Source organism: Rana temporaria, chromosome 2 (assembly GCF_905171775.1).
Source record: "Rana temporaria chromosome 2, aRanTem1.1, whole genome shotgun sequence".
Lineage (NCBI taxonomy): Eukaryota > Metazoa > Chordata > Amphibia > Anura > Ranidae > Rana > Rana temporaria.
In genome coordinates, this window is record NC_053490.1 from 499,671,728 (window position 1) to 499,696,220 (window position 24,493).

Here is a 24,493-nt window from a genome sequence, read left to right on the forward strand (position 1 = left end):
AAAGAAACGTTCTTGCAAAACATTAAACTAAGCAATATAGCAAATGGCTTTTTTATTATTATTATTATTATTATTATTATTATTATTATTATTATTATTAACAGAAATGTTAAAGCGGAACTGAACTTTATCAAAAAGGGGAAGTTCTACTTGTTTGCATCCTCCCCCTTCCACTTTAACAATCAGCACTTTTTTTGGGAGGGGGGTACCTGGTTTTGACAGGTACTCGCTTCCACTTCCGATCAGATTGCCACAGCGATCTGAGAGCAAGTTCGGCTCCCCCTCCTTCCCCTACAGCCTTCCGGGACACATCACAGGTCTAGGAAGACTGTGGGACCATTCACAAAGCACAGCACGGATCATGCATGCACAGTGTGAAGTCGGCTGTAAAACAGGTTTCCATTTATTCTACACCAGATTACCTAATGACGCGTACACACGATTTTTTTTATGTCATTAAAAACGATCGTGTGTGGGCTCCAGAGCATTTTTCACAACGTAAAAAATTGCCATTAAAAATTTAGAACATGCTCTAAATTTTCACGTTGTTTTTAACGTTGTCGTTTGTGGGCTTTAACGACGTAAAAAAAACGTGCATGCTCAGAAGCAAGTTATGAGATGGGAGCGCTTGTTCTGGTAAAACTAGTGTTCGTAATGGAGAAAGCACATTCATCACGCTGTAACAGACTGAAAAGCGTGAATCGTCTCTCACCAAACTTTTACTAACACAAAATCAGCAAAAGCAGCCCCAAGGGTGGCGCCATCCGAATGGAACTTCCCCTTTATAGTGCCGTCGTACGTGTTGTACGTCACTGCGCTTTGCTAGAGCATTTTTTTTCACGATCGTGTGTAGGCAAGGCCGGCTTACCAAAAATCGGGTTGAAAAAAACTTTGCTTTTTCTTGACCATTAAAAATGCTCGTGTGTACGCGGCATACATACTTTATCTGGGTGCCCCCTTATTAAAGGGGGCTCCCAGATTCCGATAAGCCCCCCGCCGTTTTTTCGGGGTAGGGTGTTCTCCTTACAATCCATACCAGACTTAAGGGCCTGGTATGCCCCCTGGGGCGAACCCATGCCGTTTTTTTATTTAAAATTTGGTGTGGAGTTCCCCTCATGATTCATACCAAACGCCGCGGCTAGAATTGGCGGGAACCCAAGTCGGATCCCTGTCGCTTCTATGACGGCATTTTCCCCATCGCGGCGAGCCGGCTCGGTGCTGGCTCCCGCGCCGGGGCTCGTATGTGGTCAATCTCGCCGAGTAAGGGAGCGAGATTGACACAATATTGCGGTCACCCACTGTAAGTCTCTTCATGGATGTTTAAACACACTGCTCCATTACTTCTGCCTTACTTCCTGGACAGACTTTAGGTCATGACACACCTGAGGGTAGATGATGCAGGGTGTGTGCTAATGAGATCAGCTGGTCCACTCCTTCCTGTGTCATGACCAAAATGTTGTCAGGAAGTAAGGCAGAAGTAATCAAGCAGTGTGTTTAAGCAGCTATGAAGAGAGTGAGGTAAGTCTGAGTAGAATTAATAGAAAGTTGAGTTATTTTTGCAAAAAAGGTACATTAATTTTAAATTGGTACATTGGGGAGCTGGAGTTTAGAAAAAAAAGGTAAACTTATTTTGTAACTTCACCTTAACAAAGTCATTTCCCCATCTTAATCTTGACCTTTGCAATCGGGGGGGCCATGAGGATTGAGCGGGCTATTCTATGGGAGGCGTTATTCCAGATAAAGTTTAGAAAGTTCCTATGTAATGCTTTCAGCTAAGTCATTGAGATCAGTACATGAATAATTTCAAAGAAATACAATAGCTTAGGAAGTATAGACATTTTGAGGACATTTATCCTCCCAATGAGAGATAACGGGAGCTTCGTCCATAACTTCAGTAATCTTGAAACGAAAATAATTTGTTCCGCATTGACTTCAATGGCATGCAATACCACATGTGACCAAACGTGGGGGCGCAAAAGGCTTGGGGACACCTCGGCTGAACTTGGAAAACCTTGGAAAATCTCGGGAACGGAGTATTTCCAAGTTATTCTGAGTATTTCTGAACGGCTCTGATCGGCTCCCCCGCTCCTCTGGCCAAATGCGGTATTGCACACCGCTTTGGCTTAAATCCTGCTCGTTTTGCGAGACAACACTTGTAAACCAAATCAGGATTTAAAAAAAATATATACTTGTATTGAGAAACGCTCGTTAACCGCATTACTCGCAATCCGAGGTTTCACTGTATTTTAACCACTTCCCGACCGCCGCATGTACATATACGTCGGCAGAATGGCACGTACAGGCACATTGGCGTACCTGTACGTCCCTGCCTAGACGTGGGTCGGGGGTCCGATCGGGACCCCCCCGCTACACGCGGCGGTCAGGTTCCCTCGGGGAGCGATCCGGGACGACGGCGCGGCTATTTGTTTATAGCCGCTCCGTCGCGATCGCTCCCCCGGAGCTGAAGAACGGGGAGAGCCGTATGTAAACACGGCTTCCCCGTGCTTCACTATGGCGCTGCATCGATCGAGTGATCCCCTTTATAGGGGAGACTCGATCAATGACGTCATTCCTACAGCCACACCCCCCTACAGTTGTAAACACACACTAAGTGTACACTAAATCCTACAGCGCCACCTGTGGTTAACTCCCAAACTGCAACTGTCATTTCCACAATAAACAATGCCATTTAAATGCATTTTTTGCTGTGAAAATGACAATGGTCCCAAAAATGTGTCAAAATTGTCCGAAGTGTCCGCCATAATGTCGCAGTCACGAAAAAAATCGCTGATCGCCGCCATTAGTAGTAAAAACAAAAAAAATTATAAAAATGCAATAAAACTATCCCCTATATTGTAAACGCTATAAATTTTGCGCAAACCAATCGATAAACGCTTATTGCGATTTTTTTTACCAAAAATAGGTAGAAGAATACGTATCGGCCTAAACTGAGGAAAAAAAAATGTTATATATGTTTTTGGGGGATATTTATTATAGCAAAAAGTAAAAAATATTGCATTTTTTTCAAAATTGTCGCTCTATTTTTGTTTATAGCGCAAAAAATAAAAACCGCCGAGGTGATCAAATACCACCAAAAGAAAGCTCTATTTGTGGGGAAAAAAGGACGCCAATTTTGTTTGGGAGCCACGTCGCACGACCGCGCAATTGTCTGTTAAAGCGACGCAGTCCCGAACTGTAAAAACACCTTGGGTCTTTAGACAGCATATTGGTCCGGGGCTTAAGTGGTTAAAAATACATTTACTGATCTATTAATGATTACAGAGCTACATTAAATTGTGTATTTTATTTTAAACTAGAGATAAGCTTTAAAAAAAAATATATATATATATATTGTATATATATATATATATATATTGTATATATATATATATATATGGTGGTAATCATACCATGTTTTATTACTTAGTAAATTGCTGCCTATGTGACTATCACCAGAGGTAGAAAATACGTTTTTTTTTTTTTTAAACTTTTACTACAAAGACATGAAGGCCCCATCTAATTCCATCCTGCTCATGTAGCCATTGCAGCCACCGTCATATAGTGAGAATACTAGGGTCAGATTATAGGAAGGTTCTTAATTATGGATATTTTTCTTTCAAATAGCAACTAAATATATTGTTGGTGCCTTTGCTCTTGCAGAAAATAAATGGGCCTAATGGATTTAATGGTGCATTTTCCTCCCTTCTAAGGCATTTAAATCTATTAAAGTGGCCTACTCCTAATGAAGCCCCTTTCCCTTGCTGTGTGGGTAAATTTATATAAATGGCCTGTTAGATAAATGCCAAGTCTATTTGTGTTTGTCTGTTACATGTGATTCCATTCATTGGAGTTTCTTGGTAACCTTCCAGATGAGGATCTCAGGGAGCAAGGAAGCATTCTCCTCTAACAAGGTCACATGTTCAAGAAGAATACTTGGAGGAAATTAGTCATATATCAGGGATATTTTATATAAAAAAAAAGGAAACACATACATTTTCCAGTAAAAATATTCCAATCTATTGGAAAGGCCAAATGTATAGTCTATGGTTCCATCTTTCTATTTATTTGCTTTAGATCTCAAGAGTCAAGTGCACCTGTCGTGTGCAACATTGCACCAAAACTCGTAGCTGCTCGCTGTGCTACCTCCAGCTGTAATATTGGCAATGCATACATTTGTTTCCTATGTTGTTTCACTAACTCGGCCTTTCTCAACAGAGAAGGACCCTTGAAATAACTTTCTGATCTCAGGGGAACCCCAGCCTAGATGTGCCCCTAGGATGTGCCCCTCTATGGAGATGGTTCCCGAACGCCGAAAGCCGCCTGAAAAAAAGGTCCGGGACCTTTTTTTCAGGCGGCTTTCGGCGTTCGGCGTAGAGATGTGAACCATCTCCATAGAGGGCAATGTGTTTCCAGCCCTCTGGCGGCAGCGGCGTCACACTACAGGCGACAAAACGCCTAGGTGTGAATGGGGACTAATATCTACAACTCATGATACATTAGTGTGATGGTCAGTGGAAAGAATGCTCCGAGTCCTTACACTTTTGGTCATTAGGAAGAATTACCTTCTTACAGATAGCTACAAAGATCAATGGTGTCAATGGGAACCTACCGTATCTTAGAGGCAGAAATTTCTCATTGTTCAGGGAATGTCTAGGAACCTCTGGAGGGATCCAAGTATTCCAAGGAACCCTGGTTGAGAAACCCTGGACGAAACTTAGCCTAGGTTGAGACAAATGCGTCTCTGCCAGCCACGTTTTTCATGGGCAACAGTGGCAGCTGGTGTTTTTTTTGGGGGGGGGGCAGCAAACAACTATCCCCCAACCCCCCCGAGTGGCCGATCGCACCCCCGAGCGGCCGGCAGCACCCCCCCCTCCACTGTTTGGCAATGATGCTGCTCTATAGAGCTGCACAATTCTGCATACAATGAGAATCACCATTTTTTTGCTTAGAATAAACATCACGATTCTCCCACGATACTTGGCGTAAGATCATCTTTCACATTATACAAAAAAATTGGACTAACTTTACTACAGGCAGTCCCCGAGTTACGAACATCCGACTTGCAAACGACTCCTACTTACGAAAAAAGGCGGCGTGGCGTCACTCTAGGCAGCGTGCGCTCCACGCTGGTTCCCGGAAATCGCCATCTTGCAGAACGGGACACATCCCACACTGCAGTACTACATGTACTGCATGCCCCGCGTACAGGACTGCATGCCCAGAAGCACCCGGAACACCCCACATTGCACAGCCAGAAGAGCCTGGCTGGAGTTAGGCCCCGTACACACGACCGAGTTTCTCGGCAGAATTCAGCCAGAAACTCGGTCAGAGCTGAATTCTGCCGAGAAACCCGGCCGTGTGTACACTTTCGGCCGAGGAAGCCGACAAGGATCTCGGCGAGGAAATAGAGAACATGTTCTCTATTTCCTCGTTGTTCAATGGGAAATTTCGGCTCGCCGAGATCCTTGGCGGCTTCACAAGGAACTCGACGGGCAAAACGATCTGTTTTGCCCGTCGAGTTCCTCGGACGCGTGTACGGGGCCTAACACTTAAAAAGGGTACTGTTCTGACTTACAAACAAATTTGACTTAAGAACAAACCTACAGTCCCTAGCTTGTTCGTAACTTGGGCACTTCCTGTATTTCGTTTTTTTTTATTCACTGCAGTGTATTTTCCCCCCCAAAAAACGAAAAAAAAAATGCAGTTGACATAAAATATTGCAACGACCGCCATTTTATTCTCTAGGGTGTTTGCTAAAATATATATAATTATATAATGTTTGGGGGTTCTAAGTAATTTTTTAGCAAAAAAAGTACTAATTTTAACTAGTTAGCAACAAATGTCAGAAAAAGGCTTAGGGGCCAGATTCAGATACCATGGCGTATCTTTATTTGGGCGTAGCGTATCCTATTTACGCTACGCCGCCGCAACTTAGACAGGCAAGTGCTGTATTCACAAAGCACTTGCTCTGTAAGTTGCGGCGGCGTAGCGTAAATGGGCCGGCGTAAGCCCGCGTAATTCAAAGTAGGCTGGTAGGGGGCGTGTTGTATGGAAATGAATCGTGACCCCACGTAAATGACGCGCCTAACGAACGGCGCATGCGCACGCATGCTCAGTATCACGTCAAATTTTCTCCGTAAATTACGCCGGCTCAATGCTTAGTCGACGTGAACCTACGCCCATCCCCATTCACGTACGACTTACGCAAACGACGTAAAATACGACGCTGTTCCGACGTTTCCGATGTCCATACCTTAACATGACTTACCCCTGCTTTATGAGGGGTAAAGTTACGCCAGTCGTACGCCTTACTTAAACAGCGTATTTTAATACGCCGGGCGCAAGTACGTTTGTGAATCGGCGTATCTAGCTCATTTGCATATTCGACGCGGAAATATACAGAAGCGGCCCTAGCGGCCAGTGTAAATATGCACCCCAAGATACGACGGCGTAGGAGACTTACGCCGCTCATATCTTGGCAACAGTGAGGCGTATCTGATTCTATGAATCAGTCGCAAAGATACAACGGCGCACATTCGGACTTATGACGGTGTACGTGGAGATACACCTTTGTAAGTCCTTTGTGAATCTGGGCCTTAGTCTTTAAGTGGTTAAACGGACCTCATTTACAGACCGAAGTTCATCCCTTTCATCTAAAAGAAGAATGATCAAAATGTTTCTTTTTATCTCTCAGCGCTGAGCAATGTTGTAATAAACTTTGCCGGTTTCTGTCAAAATATCCAACTCATCAAAATATCCAACTACCTCACTTCCAGTGACTCTCCAGCAGCTGTAATTGGAGATTTCAATGAGTTGGCTGTTTGGACAGAACACTGGCAGGGTATATACACTCCGGTACATGACAAGTTGGATGTTTTGACAGAATATCGGCTAAGTAGGAAAAAAGTTGTCGCTGTCTTTAAGGCGGCCATGTTGTTAGTGGGCGGACTAACAATGATTACTCATTATATCGTGTACTGTAGTGGATACGCTGTCGGTGTTCGACAGCTCTAAACAGAGAACTGCTCTGCATTTGTTCCATGAATCATGGAAATGCTGGATTAAGATTATGAGTGGGGGTTGAATCAAGTTCACGATATTTTAATGATTAATTGTGCAGCTCTGGTGTCCTATGGATGCATAGAGCAGGATTTAGGAGCGAGCATGCACCAGTGCCCTCCATAACATGCTGCTTGCTATTGGGGGCACTGGCCAAGAGGAAGGAGCCAGGACACTGACGGGGTCCTGAGAAGAGGAGGATCGGGGCAGCTCTGGGCAAAACCACTGCACAGTGCAGGTAAGTATGACATGTTTGTTATTAAAAAAACAAAAAAACAAGCAGAACCTTTAATTCCACTTTAATGGTTCTTCTCCGGGCTCTCCAGTGCCATCGGGGACCCAGAGAAAGAATCCACCGCCATCAGATGAAGAGCATAGAGATGAATGGTGACCAGATGGTCACCATTCATCTCTATGACGTCACGTCCGGGCAATGGATGTCAAAAAAGCGGCGATCTTGGCTGGAAAGCATCAGATCTATATTTTTTTTTATCTGCTTTCCAGCCTAAAGGAGAGATGTGGAGTCTTATAGACCCCATATCGCTCCATAAAGAGGACCTGTCACACACCATTCCTATTACCCCGACCTTGAGATCCCTCCACTGGCTTCCCGTACAGGATCGGGTGACATTCAAGACACTGCCTCACCCACAAATGTATACAGGGGAACGCTCCCCGATACTTAAGCGAGAAAATAAACCCCTACGTCACCAAGCGCGTTCTCCGGTCAACCGACCAAAACCTTCTCCAAATTCCTAAATCCCGCTACAAATCGAAGGGAGAACGTAGATTTTCGGTCCAAGGACCACGGCTCTGGAATGCTCTACCATCCGCTTGGAGGAAAACCATCAGGCCTTTAGGAAAAAACTAAAGACCCACCTCTTCTGAAGGACCGACACGACTCTGGACGGGAAGCGCCTTGAGGCGATTTAGTTCGCATTTGTTGCGCTATACAAGTTACTCACTCACTCACTCACTCACTTACAAAGGATGTTTACATTCCTTGTAATAGGAATAAAAGTGATACAAAAAAAAAGGTAAAAAGAAAGTGTAAAAATAAAAAACTTACAATAAGAAAAAAATATGTAATTGCCCCTGTCCCCATGTGCTCGCGCACAAAAGCGAACGCACGCATAAGTCCTGCCCACATATGGAAACACTGTTCAAACCACATATGTGAGGTGTCACCGCGTGCGTTAGGGCGAGAGAAACAATTCTCGCACTAGTCCTTCTCTGTCACTCTAAACATGTAACCTGTAAAAATTCTTAAAGCTTTGCCAAAGGAGATTTTTAAGTACAGAAGTTTGGCACCATTCTACGAGTGTGCACAATTTTAAGGCGTGACATGTTGGGTATCTATTTAATTGGTGTAACATCATCTTTCACACTGTACAAAAAATGTGGGCTAATTTTACTGTTTTGTTATTTTAGAATTTTCCCAAAAAAACACGTTTTAAAAATTGTTGCACAAATATCGTGTGACATAAAAAGTTTTATCGACCGCCATTTTGTTCCCTAAGGTCTCCGCTAAAAAACATATATCATTTGGGGGTTCTGAGTAATTTTATAGCAAAAAAATTATGATTTTTACATGTAGGAGAGAAGTGCCAGAATAGGCCCGGTATTGTGAGACTTCCTAGCCGACTCTGGGGCAGATCCACAGAGAGAGTACGCCGGCGTATCTACTGATACGCCGGCGTACTTTCAAATTTCCCGCGTCGTATCTTTAGTTTGAATCCTCAAACCAAGATACGACGGCATCTGGGTTTGATCCGACAGGCGTACGGCTTCGCACGCCTTCGGATCGTAGATGCAATACTTCGGCGTCCGCTGGGTGGAGTTCTCGTCGTTTTCCGCGTCGGGTATGCAAATTAGCTATTTTCGACAATCCACGAACGTACGCACGGCCGTCGCATTCTCTTACGTCGTCTGTAGTCGGCTTTTTCCGGCGTATAGTTAAAGCTCGTATTTTGCGGCGTATAGTTAGACTTGCCATGTTAAGTATGGCCGTCGTTCCCGCGTTTAATTTGATTTTTTTTTTTATTTAATTTTTTTTGCGCAAGTCGTCCGTGAATCGGAATGTACGTAATTCACGTCTAAGTTAAAAAAAAAATGACGTCCTAGCGACGTCATTTAGCGCAATGAACGGCGGGAAATTTCGGGACGGCGCATGCGCAATTCATTCGGCGCGGGGACGCGCTTCATTTAAATGAAACCCGCCCCCTAATCGGCGATTTGAATTCCGCCGCCAGAGATAGACTACGCCGCCGTAACTTACGGCGCGAAATCTTCCTGGATTTAAACTAAAGCCAGGTAAGGTACGGAGGCGTAGCGTATCTCTGATATGCTGTGCGGGTGCAGATCTCTGTGGATCTGCCCCTCTGTGCCTACACACCGCCAGCTTGGCATACATTAGAAGCTTGTTAGGAATATACAATACTACATTATTTCCTCTTACTAACAATGATAAACATTCTCCTATTATCCTTGTACAATCACTATAAGCTGAATCTATTAGGTCATTCCACTTTAAAGTACATTTTACACTATTTTATACTTTTACAACATGTTTTTAATTTGAGTCTACTAACATTTGGCCTCGTTGTAAAAAACTGTTTTTCGAATACATAAAGAAATATTTATTTGGCTTGTAAAAGCGCTGACTGTTTCGCTTAGTAAAACAACGCACTGTAAATGATTTTGTTTCCCTTAAAGCTATTATTGAAAGTTCCTACTTTGAATAGTACTGAACCTTTTGCTGACTGTGTCTGCCTTGCAGTCGTATTTATAGTGCGCATTTTCTAGTAATTACACAACTAATTCTCTATATGGATTGAACTTTGATGACTTAATATAATTATATATTTCATGCTGTTATTACTTCAAATAGAAATAATATGGTTGAGTGACGATGAGAAGCTAGGAGGCTAATGAACAATAATGATTTATTTTTCATATTTTTATAGATTTTCTTTTTTTTGCTGATGTAAATTGCAAAAGAATAAACTTCTTTCACATTTGAAATCCCTTTTTGGATATAATTATCAAGTATTATGAGTTCCTGCATTTGCAAAATCCAAAAGGAACTTGCTGTCTTCTGCTGTCATTTCTTCTACCATGTGTTTGCATTGAAAAGCAAAATTTATATATGTACTTATAGCAAAAAAAGGTGTGATCATAGGCGTGCGCACAGGTAGCCAGATTCAGGTACGTTTACGCCGGCGTATCAGTAGATACGCCGTCGTAACTCTGAATCTACGCCGGCGTTAATTTAAGCGTATTCTGGAAACCAGATACGCTTAAATAAGGCTAAGATACGAGCGGCGTAAGTCTCCTACGCCGTCGTATCTTAGGGCGCAATTTTCCCGCTGGCCGCTAGGTGGCGCTTCCGTTGAGTTCGGCGTAGAATATGTAAATGACTAGGTACACCGATTCATGAACGTACGTGCGCCCTGCACATTTGTTTTACGTCGTTTACGTATGGCTTTTTCCGGCGTAAAGTTATTCCAACAAATAGCTGGCCTAACCAATGTTAAGTATGGCCGTTGTTCCCGCGTCAAAATTTGAAAATTTTACGTTGTTTGCGTAAGTCGTCCGCGAATGGGGCTGGACGGAATTTACGTTCACGTCGAAACCAATACGTCCTTGCGGCGTACTTTGGAGCAATGCACCCTGGAATATATACACGGACGGCGTCAATCACGTCGGGTCACCAAACATTAACATAAAACACGCTCCCCCATCCTCATTTGAATTAGGCGCGCTTAAGCCGGCCCCATTTACGCTACGCCGCCGTAAGTTAGGAGGCAAGTGCTTTGTGAATACGTTTTTGCTCTCCTCAGGCGGACTCCCCACCGTACAGCTTCCTCTCAAAGGAACAACGCTTGGGATCTTCTCAGGATTGGGGACCCAGTCGATCACTGGGGCCCAGCCACAGCTCCAACGCTCCGAACCAACATGGTCCCGGAACCGGGAGCACCGCGTGGCATGCACACCCCGGCCTGGTAGGCCATTTCGCCGGGGGCCATGAAGTGGTCACCCTAAAGGTGGGCGCCACACTCCAGAAGACCCTGCATCATTGGCGTCTGTTCCACAAGTACCCTCTCCCAGCATGCCCCGCGAGAACACTCCCTCCTGATTGGCTGCTGGTAAAAGGCACCCAAGTCTTAAAGCGGGGGTTCACCCAAAAATCAACTTTCTGTCACTAGATCCAGCATACTGCTGACATCTGCAGTATGCTGGATTTTTTTTTTGTACTTATCATTTTAACGGTCTTTCTTCTCCCGCACCGAGCGGAGTATCCTTCCGGGTATAGGCGTTCCTTAATCAAGTGCAGTTGATTGACGGGCTTGGATAGCGCGTCACACTTTCCGAAAATAGCCGACGTGACTCTCTGCAATTTACGGCGCCTGTGCAGTCAGCTCTACACGGCAGGCGCTGTATAGCGCCGTAAGCAGCCGAGAGTCACGTCGGCTATTTTCGGATGGCGTGACGCGCTATCCAAGCCCGTCAATCAACTGCGCTTGATTTAGGAACGCCTACTCCCCGAAGAATTCCCCACTCGGAGAAGAAAGACCGCTAAAACGATAAGTACAAAAAATTGAAATCCAGCATACTGCAGATGTCAGCAGTATGCTGGATCTAGTGACAGAAAGTTGATTTTTGGCTGAACCTCCGCTTTAACTCCACTGGTGCCACCCGTCGTCCCGGGGTGGAACAACACCCCAGCAACAACGGAATGAGCCCACAGTACAGCCAAGCTGAAACAGAGGCCCTACCTAAAAAATTGCAATTGAAATCAGAGTCCTTACACTCTGATTACCCCTTAAATCTGGACAGCACCGGTACTTGGAAGTAACCCGGCACTACACTTCTATGAGGAAACTCGCTTTGATATGCGAGTGCTTTGGATTACAAGCATTCTTCTGGAATGGAATATGCTGGTAATCCAAGGTTCCACTGTATATTGTTGTGAAATTGTACATGTTACCACACTATTCGCACCTTAGTGCATTGTGATACCATTCATACCATGCGCAGCTCAGTGTACAAATGCGGCATTTGCCATGGTGAATGAAATTCTGCATATGGATGCGAGCTATGTAATCCCAGCATGACCAATCAAGGTGACCGAATTGCCCAAAACCCAGACGAAAACCAGGTGAAGTTGCTGGCACCAGTGAGGCAGTTGATAGTTGGATGGTGGGTGAGTAAAGTTCAGTTTTAAAATATTATTGACCCCAAATTATTGGAAATATGGGCATTTACCATGTAAATGTCTCTTTAAAAATGTATTTAAAGGGGTTGTAAAGGTTTGTTTTTTTATTTTCTAAATGGGTTCCTTTAAGCTAGTGCATTGTTGGTTCACTTACCTTTTCCTTCGATTTCCCTTCTAAATGTTTTTTTTCTTTGTCTAAATTTCTCACTTCCTGTTTCTCCTCAGTAAACTTACCCCCATTATCCGAGCCGTTCTAACTGGGGTTAGTCAGCCAGTACAGCTTACTGAGGAGGAACAGGAAGTGAGAAATTCAGACAAAGAAAACAAAGAAAAAAAAACATTTAGAAGGGAAATTGAAGGAAAAGGTAAGTGAACCAACAATGCACTAGCTTAACCCCCCTGGCGGTATTCCCGAGTCTGACTCGGGGTGAGATTTTCATACCAAAAGCGGTAACCCCGAGTCAGACTCGGGCTTGCCTCGCTGCAGCAGCAGACAAAGTTACTTACCTTGTCCCTGGATCCAGCGATGCCACCGCACTGTGTGAGCGAGCGGGACCTCGCTCGATTCACACAGCGTCCTCCTGTGCCGCCGATCTCCGTTCCCTGCGACGTTACGACGCACGGGAGCGGAGAACGGCACCAAATTCAAAAAACATAAACAAACACATTACATACAGTATACTGTAATCTTATAGATTACAGTACTGTATGTAAAAAATACACACACCCCTTGTCCCTAGTGGTCTGTCCAGTGTCCTGCATGTACTTTTATATAATAAAAACTGTTCTTTCTCCATGCAAACTGTAGATTGTCCATAGCAACCAAAAGTGTCCCTTTATGTCAAAAATGGTTTTAGATCAGCTAGAAAACAGCGATAATAAATTATAATCACTTGCAGAATTGTGCGATAGCGATTTGTGGGGAAATTCGTCATAAAAAAAAAAAAATAATGACAGCAACAATTCTGCAACTGAGCAAATTTCAGTGATTTGAGTTGATTACATTATTGAATAATTTTTATTAGAATTATATTATCATTTGTTATAATTATTTATAGTTATTTATTATATTATCATTTATAATTTTGTTTTAAAAAAAATGTCATACCCAGGATGCCTATGATGGGCCGTACAATCGACCGAAAATGTCTGCTGAAACTGGTCCGCGGGCCAGTTTCAGCATACATGTTCGGTCGTGTGTAGGCCCGAGCGTGCAGGATTCCAGCATACATTTGCCCGCCGGGCCTTTTCCCAGCGGGCAAATATTTCTGGACTTGTTTTAAAACAGCCCGCTGGAATCCTGCCCGCTCGGACATGTTCGGTCGTCTGTACAGACCTACCGTACATGTCCGAGCGCCCGCCATCCCTCGCATGCGTCGAATGACTTTGATGCATGCGTGGAAGCATTTTACTGGCAGGGCCGCCCACGTCGCCGCGTCATCGTCGCGGCGACGGCACGGACACGCCCCGCGTATTGTTTACGCGCGGATTTCTGTACGATGGTTAGTACAGCCATCGTACAGAAATCCCCGGGCAGACATGTACGGTGAAACGGTCCGGCGGACCGGTTTCATCGTACATGTTTGCCGTGTGTACGCGGCCTTAGTCTCTTGTTTGGTCAGATTTAAGTGAGATATTCCTAAAAATTACAGACCTACAGTATAAAACGCCAAATTTCCTTGCAAATAATGGTACCGCTTTCAGCATCTTTTTCCTGAAAGAATCATACCGCCAGGGAGGTTAAAGGAACCTATTTAGAAAATAAAAAACAAACCTTTGCAACCCCTTTTAAGGTTGCAAAAATAGCACAAATATGCGCTCACTGATGACACCCCACCCTTTCCCTTTAAAGCATGTGCTATCACATTGCAGCATTCCTATTGTGTGACCCTCCGAGCCCTAATGTAGATTGCAACTCAAAAGCTGAAGAGTTTCCCCACTTTGTGAGTGACAGTAAATCAGGATTAATCCCAGTCTTTTTTATTAGATAAACAATAATGAGGCTTCTAATGACCCAGCTCTTAAATGATAAGGACATGGAGACATGAATGTGATGGCTGAGAAGGCCGCATTTCTTCAGGGAAATTGCACATAAAAGGAGAGCATTAAAAATGATCCTTGGGGGCAATTTAACTTTATTATAGTTATTCCTGGCTGAAGACACTGGGGTTATCAGTGTCTTTCTGAGCACAGCTACCAACTCTTAACCCTGTGCTTTCAATGTGGAGCACACTGATAAAGTACATTACAGAGAAATGGAGCAGCACTAGGAAGTCTAAAAGAAACGAGATTTAAGTTTTTCTCCTGTAGAAACCAGATTCCATTTTTTCCACGTCATATAAGAGAATGAAAGCTAACATCTTCCTGAGAGCCTTTCACCAATGTGATGCAATGCTGAGATCCCAAATACCACAGTCCATGACCCTGAGGCCTCGTACACACGACCGAGTTTCTCGGCAAAAACCAGCAAGAAACTTGCTGGGAGAAATTTTTTTGCCGAGGAAACCGGTCGTGTGTACATTTTCGTTGAGGAAACTGTCGAGAAACTCGACGAGCCAAAAAGAGAGCATGTTTTCTATTTCCTTGACGGGAATGGAGAAAATTGGCTTGTCAAGTTTCTCGACGGCTTCACAAGGAACTCGACGAGGAAAACGATGTGTTTCGCCCGTCGAGTTTCTCGCTCGTGTGTATGAGGCCTTAGGCTGCATTCACACGTGAGCATTGTGTCGTTGAGATGGCGTTTGTACAGTATGCGCATTTTTAAAAAGTGTTTTGGTGTTTTTTGGCTAATAGAGAAAAATACAGTATTATCCGTTTCATCATTTGTTGCTTTTTCATCTGCTTTTATTTATATATATATATATATATATATATATATATATATATATATATATATATATATATATATATATATATATATATATATATATATATATATATACATATAAATATATATTATTTTTTTTGTTGGGAGATAGAGGTTAGCAGTAAATGTATAAATTATTTATTTACTTATTTATGTATGTATTTATTTTTGTTAGGTTAGGGGTTAGGGTTGGGAGTTAATATTAGGGTTAGGGGTCAGGCCTCGTACACACGACACAAGAAACTTGCTGGGATTTTTTTTTTGCCGAGAAAACCGGTCGTGTGTACACTTTGACGAGGAAACTGTCGAGGAACTCGTTGAGCCAAAAAGAGAGCATGTCTTCTTTTTCCTCTACGGGAATGGGGAAATTTGGCTCGCCGAGATCCTCGACAGCCTAACAAGGAACTCGACGAGCAAAACGATGTGTTTCGCCCGTCGAGTTTCTCGGTCGTGTGTACGAGGCTTTAGTGGTTAGTATTAAGGTTAGGCATTACGGTTAATTCATTAATACATTTTTATATATTATTATTATTATTATTATTTGTAATTTATTTATTTTTTATTTATTAGTCATTATTGTTATTTCATTTAAGGTATACTCCACTTTTAGACCCGGTTCACACTGGGGCGACTCGTCAGGCGACGCAGCCGCCTGACAAGTCGCGTCCCATTCTAGTGAATAGAACCGTTCTAATAGGAGCGACGCAAGTCGCTCAGACTTAGAAAAAGGTTCTTGTACTACTTCGGGGGCGACTCGGGGCGACCTGCATTGACTTCTATACAGAAGTAATTTTGCAAGTCGCCTTAGATGTCGTCTTCATGTCGCCTAGCCGAGTCGCCCCCAAAGTCGTGCCGCCCCTGTGTGAACCGGCTCTTAAGTACACAATGGGGTTTATTTACTAAAGTTGGAAAGCGCAAAATTGTCCTCACTTCTGCATAAAAACCAAAGAGCTTCCAGGTTTTATTATCAAAACTTAATTGAACAAGCTGGGGTTAGAAGCTCATTGGTTTCTATGCAGAAGTGAGCCTTATTTTGCGCTTTCCAACTTTAGTAAATAAAGCCATTGTTTACTTAAAAGTGGAGTATGCCTTAAATGAAACAAAACACATAAATAAATACAAATACTCACTAATAAATTAAATTAAAAATAATAATAAATAAAAATGTAATAATTAATTAACTGTAATGCCTAACCTTAATACTAACCACTAACCCCTAACCCTAATATTAACTCCTAACCCTAACCCCTAACCCTAATACTAACCAATGAGCTTCTAACCCTAGCTTGTTCAATTAAGTTTTGGTAATAAAACCTGGAAGCTCGTTGGTTTTTATGCAGAAGTGAGCCTGATTTTGTGCTTTACAGCTTTAGTAAATAAACCTCATTGTGTACTTAAAAGTGGGGTATGCCTGTATTTATTTACAATTATTATTATTTCTTTTTATTTAATTATTGCATTTGAGCAGAAAAAGATTCAACAATAAGCAGCTAAAATGCTCAAGAATGCACCATTTGCAAATTTTCATGCATTTCTATAGTAAAAAAGAAAGGCTTAGAAAATGCACCAATCTACCCAATCCGCTCAGGAACTTTTTTGAGCTTCAGGCGTTTGGCTTCTGACAACATGGAGTGCATATGTGAACCAACTCCGTAGAGAATAATTGATTTTTTTTTCTCCTATACCGTTTTGGGGCTTCGAGCTACAAAACGCTCAGGTATAAATGCAGCCTTAAAGCGAAACTAAGCTATCTTAGCACCACAAACCGAAAACACTATTTATTTATTTAATTATTTAAACAAGCAAAGCAAACCCATTCATCCATCCATGTCTAAATGCTTTATTTTGTTGAGAAATCAGTTTGAAAAACACCCTCCTTGCAGATTCTAATTGGGTAGAGTTACTGACTCAGCCCAGAAATCCAGTACTGCAATACAAGAAAGCTAAGTACCGTATATAAGGTACCAGTATAGATGGGATGACTTTTACCTTGACATTCATGGTAAGATTGACCAACAAACATCGTAGACACTCAAGCCTCGTACACATGACCGAGTTTCTCGGCAAAAACCAGCAAGAAACTTGCTGTTTTTTTTTTTTTTTTCCCGAGGAAACTGGTCGTGTGTACACATTTCGACGAGGAAACTGTTGAGGATCTCGTCGAGCCAAAAAGAGAGCATGTCTTCTTTTTCCTTGACGGGAATGGAGAAATTTGGCTCACCGAGATTCTCGACAGCCTAACAAGGAACTCGACAAGCAAAACGATGTGTTTCGCCCGTCGAGTTCCTCGGTCGTGTGTACGAGGCCTAAGGTAAACTGGGCTTCTGAAAGGTAACTACATCTTCTTTCTAAATACCTGTATCCAGTACTAGATTTACATCTCAGGAGACCAAAGGGACAGATTACCCTCATATCTGACCTGCATGGTTTGTGTGGGCCTTAACCCTCACCCAAATCATGCAGCATTGTGATGCGTAAAACAGAAAAAAGACTGACCATTTGAATATATGAACAAGAAACCCCTTATAATTTTTAACAACTGACCATTTGTTGACCACGTATTGTCCGTATTGAATTTTTGCTTCCTGAGTATTATCGAAATTGCTCATTTATAGCCCATAAATTGTCAAGATTTACCTTTTTTGCCCACGTGTTGTCATATCACAATATTAATTTAATGGGGGTCAATCACAATAAAATAATGCATGCTGCCAAAACCTGGCACTGCAAGTATCCACAAACCTGAGTTTTCAATAAGTGTGTATAGACAGTATAAAGTACAGTAGTGTATTTAGGTTTTGTGCTGCCCTAGGCCTGACTAAACTCGTGCACCCCCTAATTTAAATATGACCCACCCCTTCCTGTCAAGGACACACCCCTTTCTGTTTAAGACCCACCCTAAAATTTTGAAGTGGGGACACTAGTTCTGAGGGCCTGGGGGGGGGGGGGCAATGGATTCCCTTAATTTGCATAGATTTCCACTCACTTCCTGTTTGGCTATGGGGCAGGAAGTGAAGGGAAACCTCTGCAATGGGACAGGGATGGTAAAAAAAATTAACTGACAGGCGCTATAACCCCCCCCCCCCTTTTACTCTATCCAAAATGAAAAAAAAAAGTGTTGCCTATAGTTCTACTTTAATCACAAATTTCTGATAATTTTATGGAGAGGACTAAGAAGATATAACCATGCCAATAGTGCAGCAGAAAACATATAGCACAGTGAGGAAGGTTTGTGGTCCAGGATGATAGGACAGTCAAAATTTGAAGCTTCACCCCCCACAGTTGCGGAATGCCGTTCGCCTGCATACTGGAAGCAGTGTGGCCGCTTTATGGTGGCGCTAGACTAATATGCCTCTCAGCCCATTGGCCTGGCCTAGGAACAAGGCCTAGGCCAGGATACAGCATTGATAAAGTATGTAATCACTCCTATCCGTAGTTAAAAACTGATCAAAGAATATTATAATTTCCATGCAAAGGAATAAAAAAAATTACAAATTTTAACAACTATACATTTAAATGAATTATACTGTACATATAGGATGCATCGATGACATCTTTCTTTGAGGTATAAATATAAACTTTAATGACTTGCAGTGTTACATAACACCTTACAGAGGAAAACAAGATTCCTGCACTTTAATAACTCCGTGAGTGCCTTCAAGAGCTCTTTGTAACATGAAGAAGAACAGGAAATGGCAGATTTTGATGAACCATTTTCAGCATTAACAAGATGTCAATCAATAGACTCAATAATATACCTTTGGTCTACCAGTGATTGAATCAAGGTAACCAATCCTTCATACTAAGGAAGCCGCAGGCACTTTTGAGCTTTGACAACCTCGAGAGGCTTCTGCACGCTATAGGGGACATCATATTAAAAAAGGAGATGCAGCTTGAAATGTTTGGTAACCTAGTCAGTCTAGATGGTGCCTATAAAACAGAAGCAATTACAGTGTTGTATGCAGGCAGGGAAACTGAAGGGAGGACAAACTGAATATAAAGATGCCAAGCTCCTCAGATAACTACGTTCCTTGCTGTGCATGCCTGGATGGAAGAGAACCAATCACACCTAGGTTAAGCAAGAACCCGAACATTTAGTCCAAAATTATTAATGTAAAGGCTTACTTATAGAAGATTTATATTTGCCTCCCTTTTAGCTTTACTCTTTCAGCTTGAGTTTAGGGCTGCTAAGACATCTAGACTCAGATAGTTGCTGTCCGTTGCCTGAGGTCATACATTTGTGCCTTAGCTTCTGAGCGTGCCTAACAGTGTGATATAATAAAGTTCCAGTTTTAACAGTGATTTTAAAATAGGATGCTTTGTTATTTTATCCTGCTATGTACATTTTGAAGCTGGAAGATGTCCATGATGTCAAGCAGCTCACAGTGGAGCAATTGTTAGACTTTAAGAGACCTCTTTGCTTTCATATTGTTAGTGAGTATTTCTTTATTGGTAACTGTTAGGTATGGTATAAGCCAGTGGTGGCTGGTGGAATTTCTTTTGGGGGGGGCGGCAAACAAAATGCCACCCCCGTCCGACGGTCAGTAGCACTTATCCCATCACTGACGGCCTCTCCCTGCTTTGCGGCTATACCTCACATGTGTAGTTTGAACACCATTTACATTTGTGAGCGTGACTTACGTATGCGTTTGCAGCAAACTGCTCCTGTTGGGCAGGCGCTGCTTTAAATTTAGAAGGGATCTGAGTGTTAGTTGACTCGGACATGTGTAATTTTGGCTAATTTTAGCCTCTGTTCCAGCCATGGCTGTGCTGGGAGTAACCACCAATGTTCGCCTGGGGGTGTTATTACCACTCCAGGCCAAAGGGTGGCAGCAGCAGAGTCAGGGTGTATTGGGTGTCTCCCTCGGCAGCCAATCAGGGGGGGTGATCGTCCTGCTGTGCATGCTGGGGAGGTCGTCGGTCGTCGTCGTCGTCGGTCGTCGGTCTGTCGTCCCACCACCTCGTGGCCCACCTGGTCGGGGGTGCTAGTTCCTGAAATCCTGGCTCCGGGACCACGTTGGTCCGGGGATGTGATCTGTCTAAGTAGGCCCAGTAGTCAGACTGGGTCTGCACTTTCAAGGTGATCCTGTGCTGTCTGTCCTAGAGGAAGGAGGCCTGGAAACTTCATCGAAGGATGTACTATACACTGAGAGGCTTGATAGTGATCGCCTGTCAGATCTGAGTTCTATAGAAGTGAATCTGGAGAGATCCGGGTGCTGAATCCTGTGTTAAGGGGATTCAGGACCGAAAGTGTCTCCTCGTAAAGGAAGGTCTGTGGCAGAGACTGTTTTATTCTGTGCGCCATTCAGGCTGCAAGCCAGTGAGAGGGACCTGACCGGGTGAAGAATACCCACTCTGGCTAGAGTGGCGACGAGAACTGTTTGCTGGAAGCAGGAGTGTTTCCGAATTGGGATTATACACCTGAACCTATCTACTTGTTTACCCTTTCACCCCTTCAACCACTTCTTCTTTCCTTACCAAGTTCTGAAAATATGCAAATGGAAATGAGTCTGGACTACTAGAATGGACTTTTGACGGTACAAGTAATGAATGTAAAAAATCTATAAATATTTATTCATAAAAAAAAGAGTATATGAAAAAAGATATACAAAATTTTGTGAAAACAGAACATTATCAGCATATTAACTCAGTACATATTATAAAGAATATTACAAAAAAGCTTATACTTATGCAAATATACTCATGACATGAGATCATATAGCACAGGAGAGTGTATATAAACTTTTAATCCTTGAAACTGAGTTTGAAATGCGGAATGGTAAGTCTTGCTTTTACTCTCGACATGTTTCGCGTACAGGACGCTTCATCAGGAGCATAGAGGTAGGTTAAACAGGTCTCCGCACAGCTTTGTGGAACAGACCGTTGATAATAAAGTATGGTATATACAGCGTTGTTGCCTAAACAGCCTATTAGGGCATGTATTAGGTCCTTTAAAACACTGTTGTATATGACGGTAAAAAGGTTTGGCTGACGCACGTTTGGTTGAAAGGCTGTACGTGTTAGTGCAACACAGACACATCATCTCCTCCATGCTCCTCACTGGTCCCGGCTGAATGCCTGCTCCCTGGACATCAAGATAAATACTGCACTAGTCAAGGGACTATCTCCTGTTCTGTACTGGGGTTACTATCCTCTACCCTGTCATTTCTTCCCCTTTGATGTCCAACTGACTCAACATTTGGAGATACATCCGTTCCAGGGACACGGTTTAGGGACTTTGGATGGGATAACCGGTTGCCTACCTTCCACCTTTCAACCAAACGTGCGTCAGCCAAAGCTTTTTACCATCATATACAACAGTGTTTTAAAAGACCTAAAACATGCCCTAATAGGCTGTTTAGGCAACAACGCTGTATATACCATACTTTATTATTAACGGTCTGTTCCACAAAGCTGTGCGGAGACCTGTTTAACCTACCTCTATGCTCCTGATAAAGCGTCCTGGACGCGAAACATGTCGAGAGTAAAAGCAAGACTTACCATTCCGCATATCAAACTCAGTTTCAAGGATTACAAGTTTATATTCACTCTCCTGTGCTATATGATCTCATGTCATGAGTATATTTGCATAAGTATAAACTTTTTTGTAATATTCTTTATAATATGTACTGAGTTAATATGCTGATAATGTACTGTTTTTTTACGAAATTTTGTATATCTTTTTTCATGATTAAATATTTATAGATTTTTTACATTCATTACTTGTACCGTCAAAAGTCCATTCTAGTAGTCCAGACTAATTTCCATTTCCATATTATCGGAACGTTGGTACATTTTAATAGTTGCATTCACAGTAGTTAGTCGCCCTGTGCTTTATGCATTTTTTTGGCTAGATCCACTTAAAAGTTCTGCAAATAAATCTTAGAAAAAGAAGTGTAAAGTGTGAACATTGAACTTTTTCAACTCTCTTCTACTACCCTGGACGGCGAAGATATAGAGGTAACATGCTGCCCGAAATACTCAGCAGCTCCTCCGGGAGTAAGGCTCCATTCACACCTAGGCGTTTTTACGCCTGTAGCGCGACGCGCACAAACGCCAGAGGGACGAAAAGTAATGAAAGGCAATGGGGATGGTTCACATCTGAACGCCTAAACGCCTGTAGCCTGTAGCCTGTAGCTCAAAAAAGTTCCGGACCCTTTTTTGTCGCTCCTAGCGCGCGATATGCGCGTATTTGAGCGTTTTTTTTTTACATTGAAGTCAATGTAAAACGCCTGATACGCGCGTATTGCGCGTAAACACGCGCTTGTACAAGCGTTTTGACGCCTGTGTTGCTGAAATCCAATACAGGAAATGGAAAAAAAAGTACATAATATCATACAGGAAGTCCACAAATCACCATTTTTATTTGTAAAAATACATTGGAGTCCAGCAGCATTGCAGCATGGAGGCTGAATTGGATGAAATCCTTTCTGGCGTGGATGCTGAAAAATTCATCAGCATGGTAAAGCAGCACCCTGTCCTTTATGACATTAGTCATCCTGCCTACATCTGCGAACTGTTCGGAGGAGGGCATGGGACGAGATTGGCACTCAGTTGTACCCGAACTGGGATAGAATAAAGGAGAAGGATAAAAAAGGTAAAGTCTGCAAACAGCAAACTTACCATAGTGAGATAATAGGATAAAAAATTCCTAGGAGAGCAACAAGTGATGTCAGGGATGATCATTTTTCTTATTGGCTAATATGGAAAAAGACAAAGTACAAAAACGTCGAACGCCACTGTGCGAAAACGCGCGCAAACGCGCATATACGCGCGACAAAAACGTCGGTAAAAATCGCCTGTAAAAACGCCTGTACGCCCTACGCCTAGGTGTGAATGCAGCCTTAGTGCTACACGTTCGTTTCTGTGCACAAACACGAAGGGACGGAGCGCTTTAAATTTACAATTTTCCTTCTTATTTATTTTATGATTTATTTTTAATTTTTACACTGTCCCTTTAAAAAAAATTCTGATCATTTTTATTGCTGTCACAAGGAATGTAAATATCCCTTGTGACAGTAATAATCAGTTACAGGTACTCTTTATCTATAAGGTCCCAAATTTCTCCTTTGCATTTAAAAGTATTCAAAATGCCACATTTTTTAATGCTGTAAGTTTTGTTTGATTTGGCGCCTTTAAATCTTCCATAAACTAGAAGTGATGTCATGACATCGCTTTCGGATACTAGATCCGGGACCTGATTAAAACCGATTCTGGCTTTGTTTGGGTCTCTGGCCAGCCAGCGGACGAGCCGGCTGGTCGCTCGGGCCTCCCACTGGGACGGGAGAGCACAGGAATGCTGCGGAAGGCAGCGGGAGAAGGGGGACATCCCCTCCCGCTTCTTTGGATAACAGGCGAGCTGTTAGCCGCATCAGTTGTTGTCCCAAGATAGCTGACCGTTGCTCTAAAAAGCATCATCCCGGTGCACCCCTTTCAAGCCGAGGCCGAAAATTTGCGTAGGTCGGCATAAAGGGGTTTAATGATGCTTAAATTCTTTAAATATCATGCCTGGGGGGTCCCCTTAATGTGCCTGTAAAGTGGTGCATTTGTAGCATATACAGAGCATTTTACAGAAAAACTGACATTTATAAAGAAAAAAATCCCATTTAAAATGACTTGCGGTTACATTTGCCAGACCTGGCTATTAAAAAAATTTAAAATAAAACTACATGCCAAGATGTACAGTTTTCAAAACAAAGGCTGACGTGGGGTCCCCCCCAAAATCCATAACAGACCCTTATCTGAGCATGCAGCCTGGCAGGTCAGGTGCTCGTTTGTCGCCCCCCCTGAAACATACAAGGTCACATGCCCTCAACATGCCCCCACACCAAAGCACCTTGTCCCCATGTTGATGGGGACGAGGGCCAACCCTTGGGGACAACCCTGGGCTGTGGGTGTCGGGTCTGTGGGTGGGGGGTTTTCCCAGATCCCAGCCCCCCCATGTGAACGAGTATTAGGTACATATGTGAACAGGGTTTCACTCCCTTTAAACCACATGTCTAGGAAACTGGAAAAAATATCCCATGCAGTGGGGCTGTAAGTGCACTCCAATAGTTAAAGTGGCTCTAAATGGACAAGTTTTTTTTTACCTTAATGAGTCTATGCACTAAGGTATAAAACCTTCTGTAAGGAGCCCCCAACCCCCTTATACTTAATCCAGCGATGTGCACAAGAGTAGAGGCTCTCTCGGCTCTCTCTCTCCTCACTGGACAGAGAAGCAGCAGTGATAGCCATTGGCTACCACTGCTGTCAATCATAGTCAATGAGAAGGAAAGGGGCCGAGCTGCGCTCTGTGTGTCAATGGACATACAGAGTCGTCTCAGTAGTGAACACACACAAGTGCCCCCATA

At 43.0% G+C, this 24,493-nt stretch overlaps 1 protein-coding gene across 5 annotated transcripts in view; it reads right to left on the bottom strand.

Annotated features, from left to right (window-relative positions):
* The window catches only part of GRIK1 (glutamate ionotropic receptor kainate type subunit 1), a 581,617-nt gene that overhangs the window by 318,910 nt on the left and 238,214 nt on the right, over window positions 1-24,493 (bottom strand). The window lies entirely within an intron of this gene.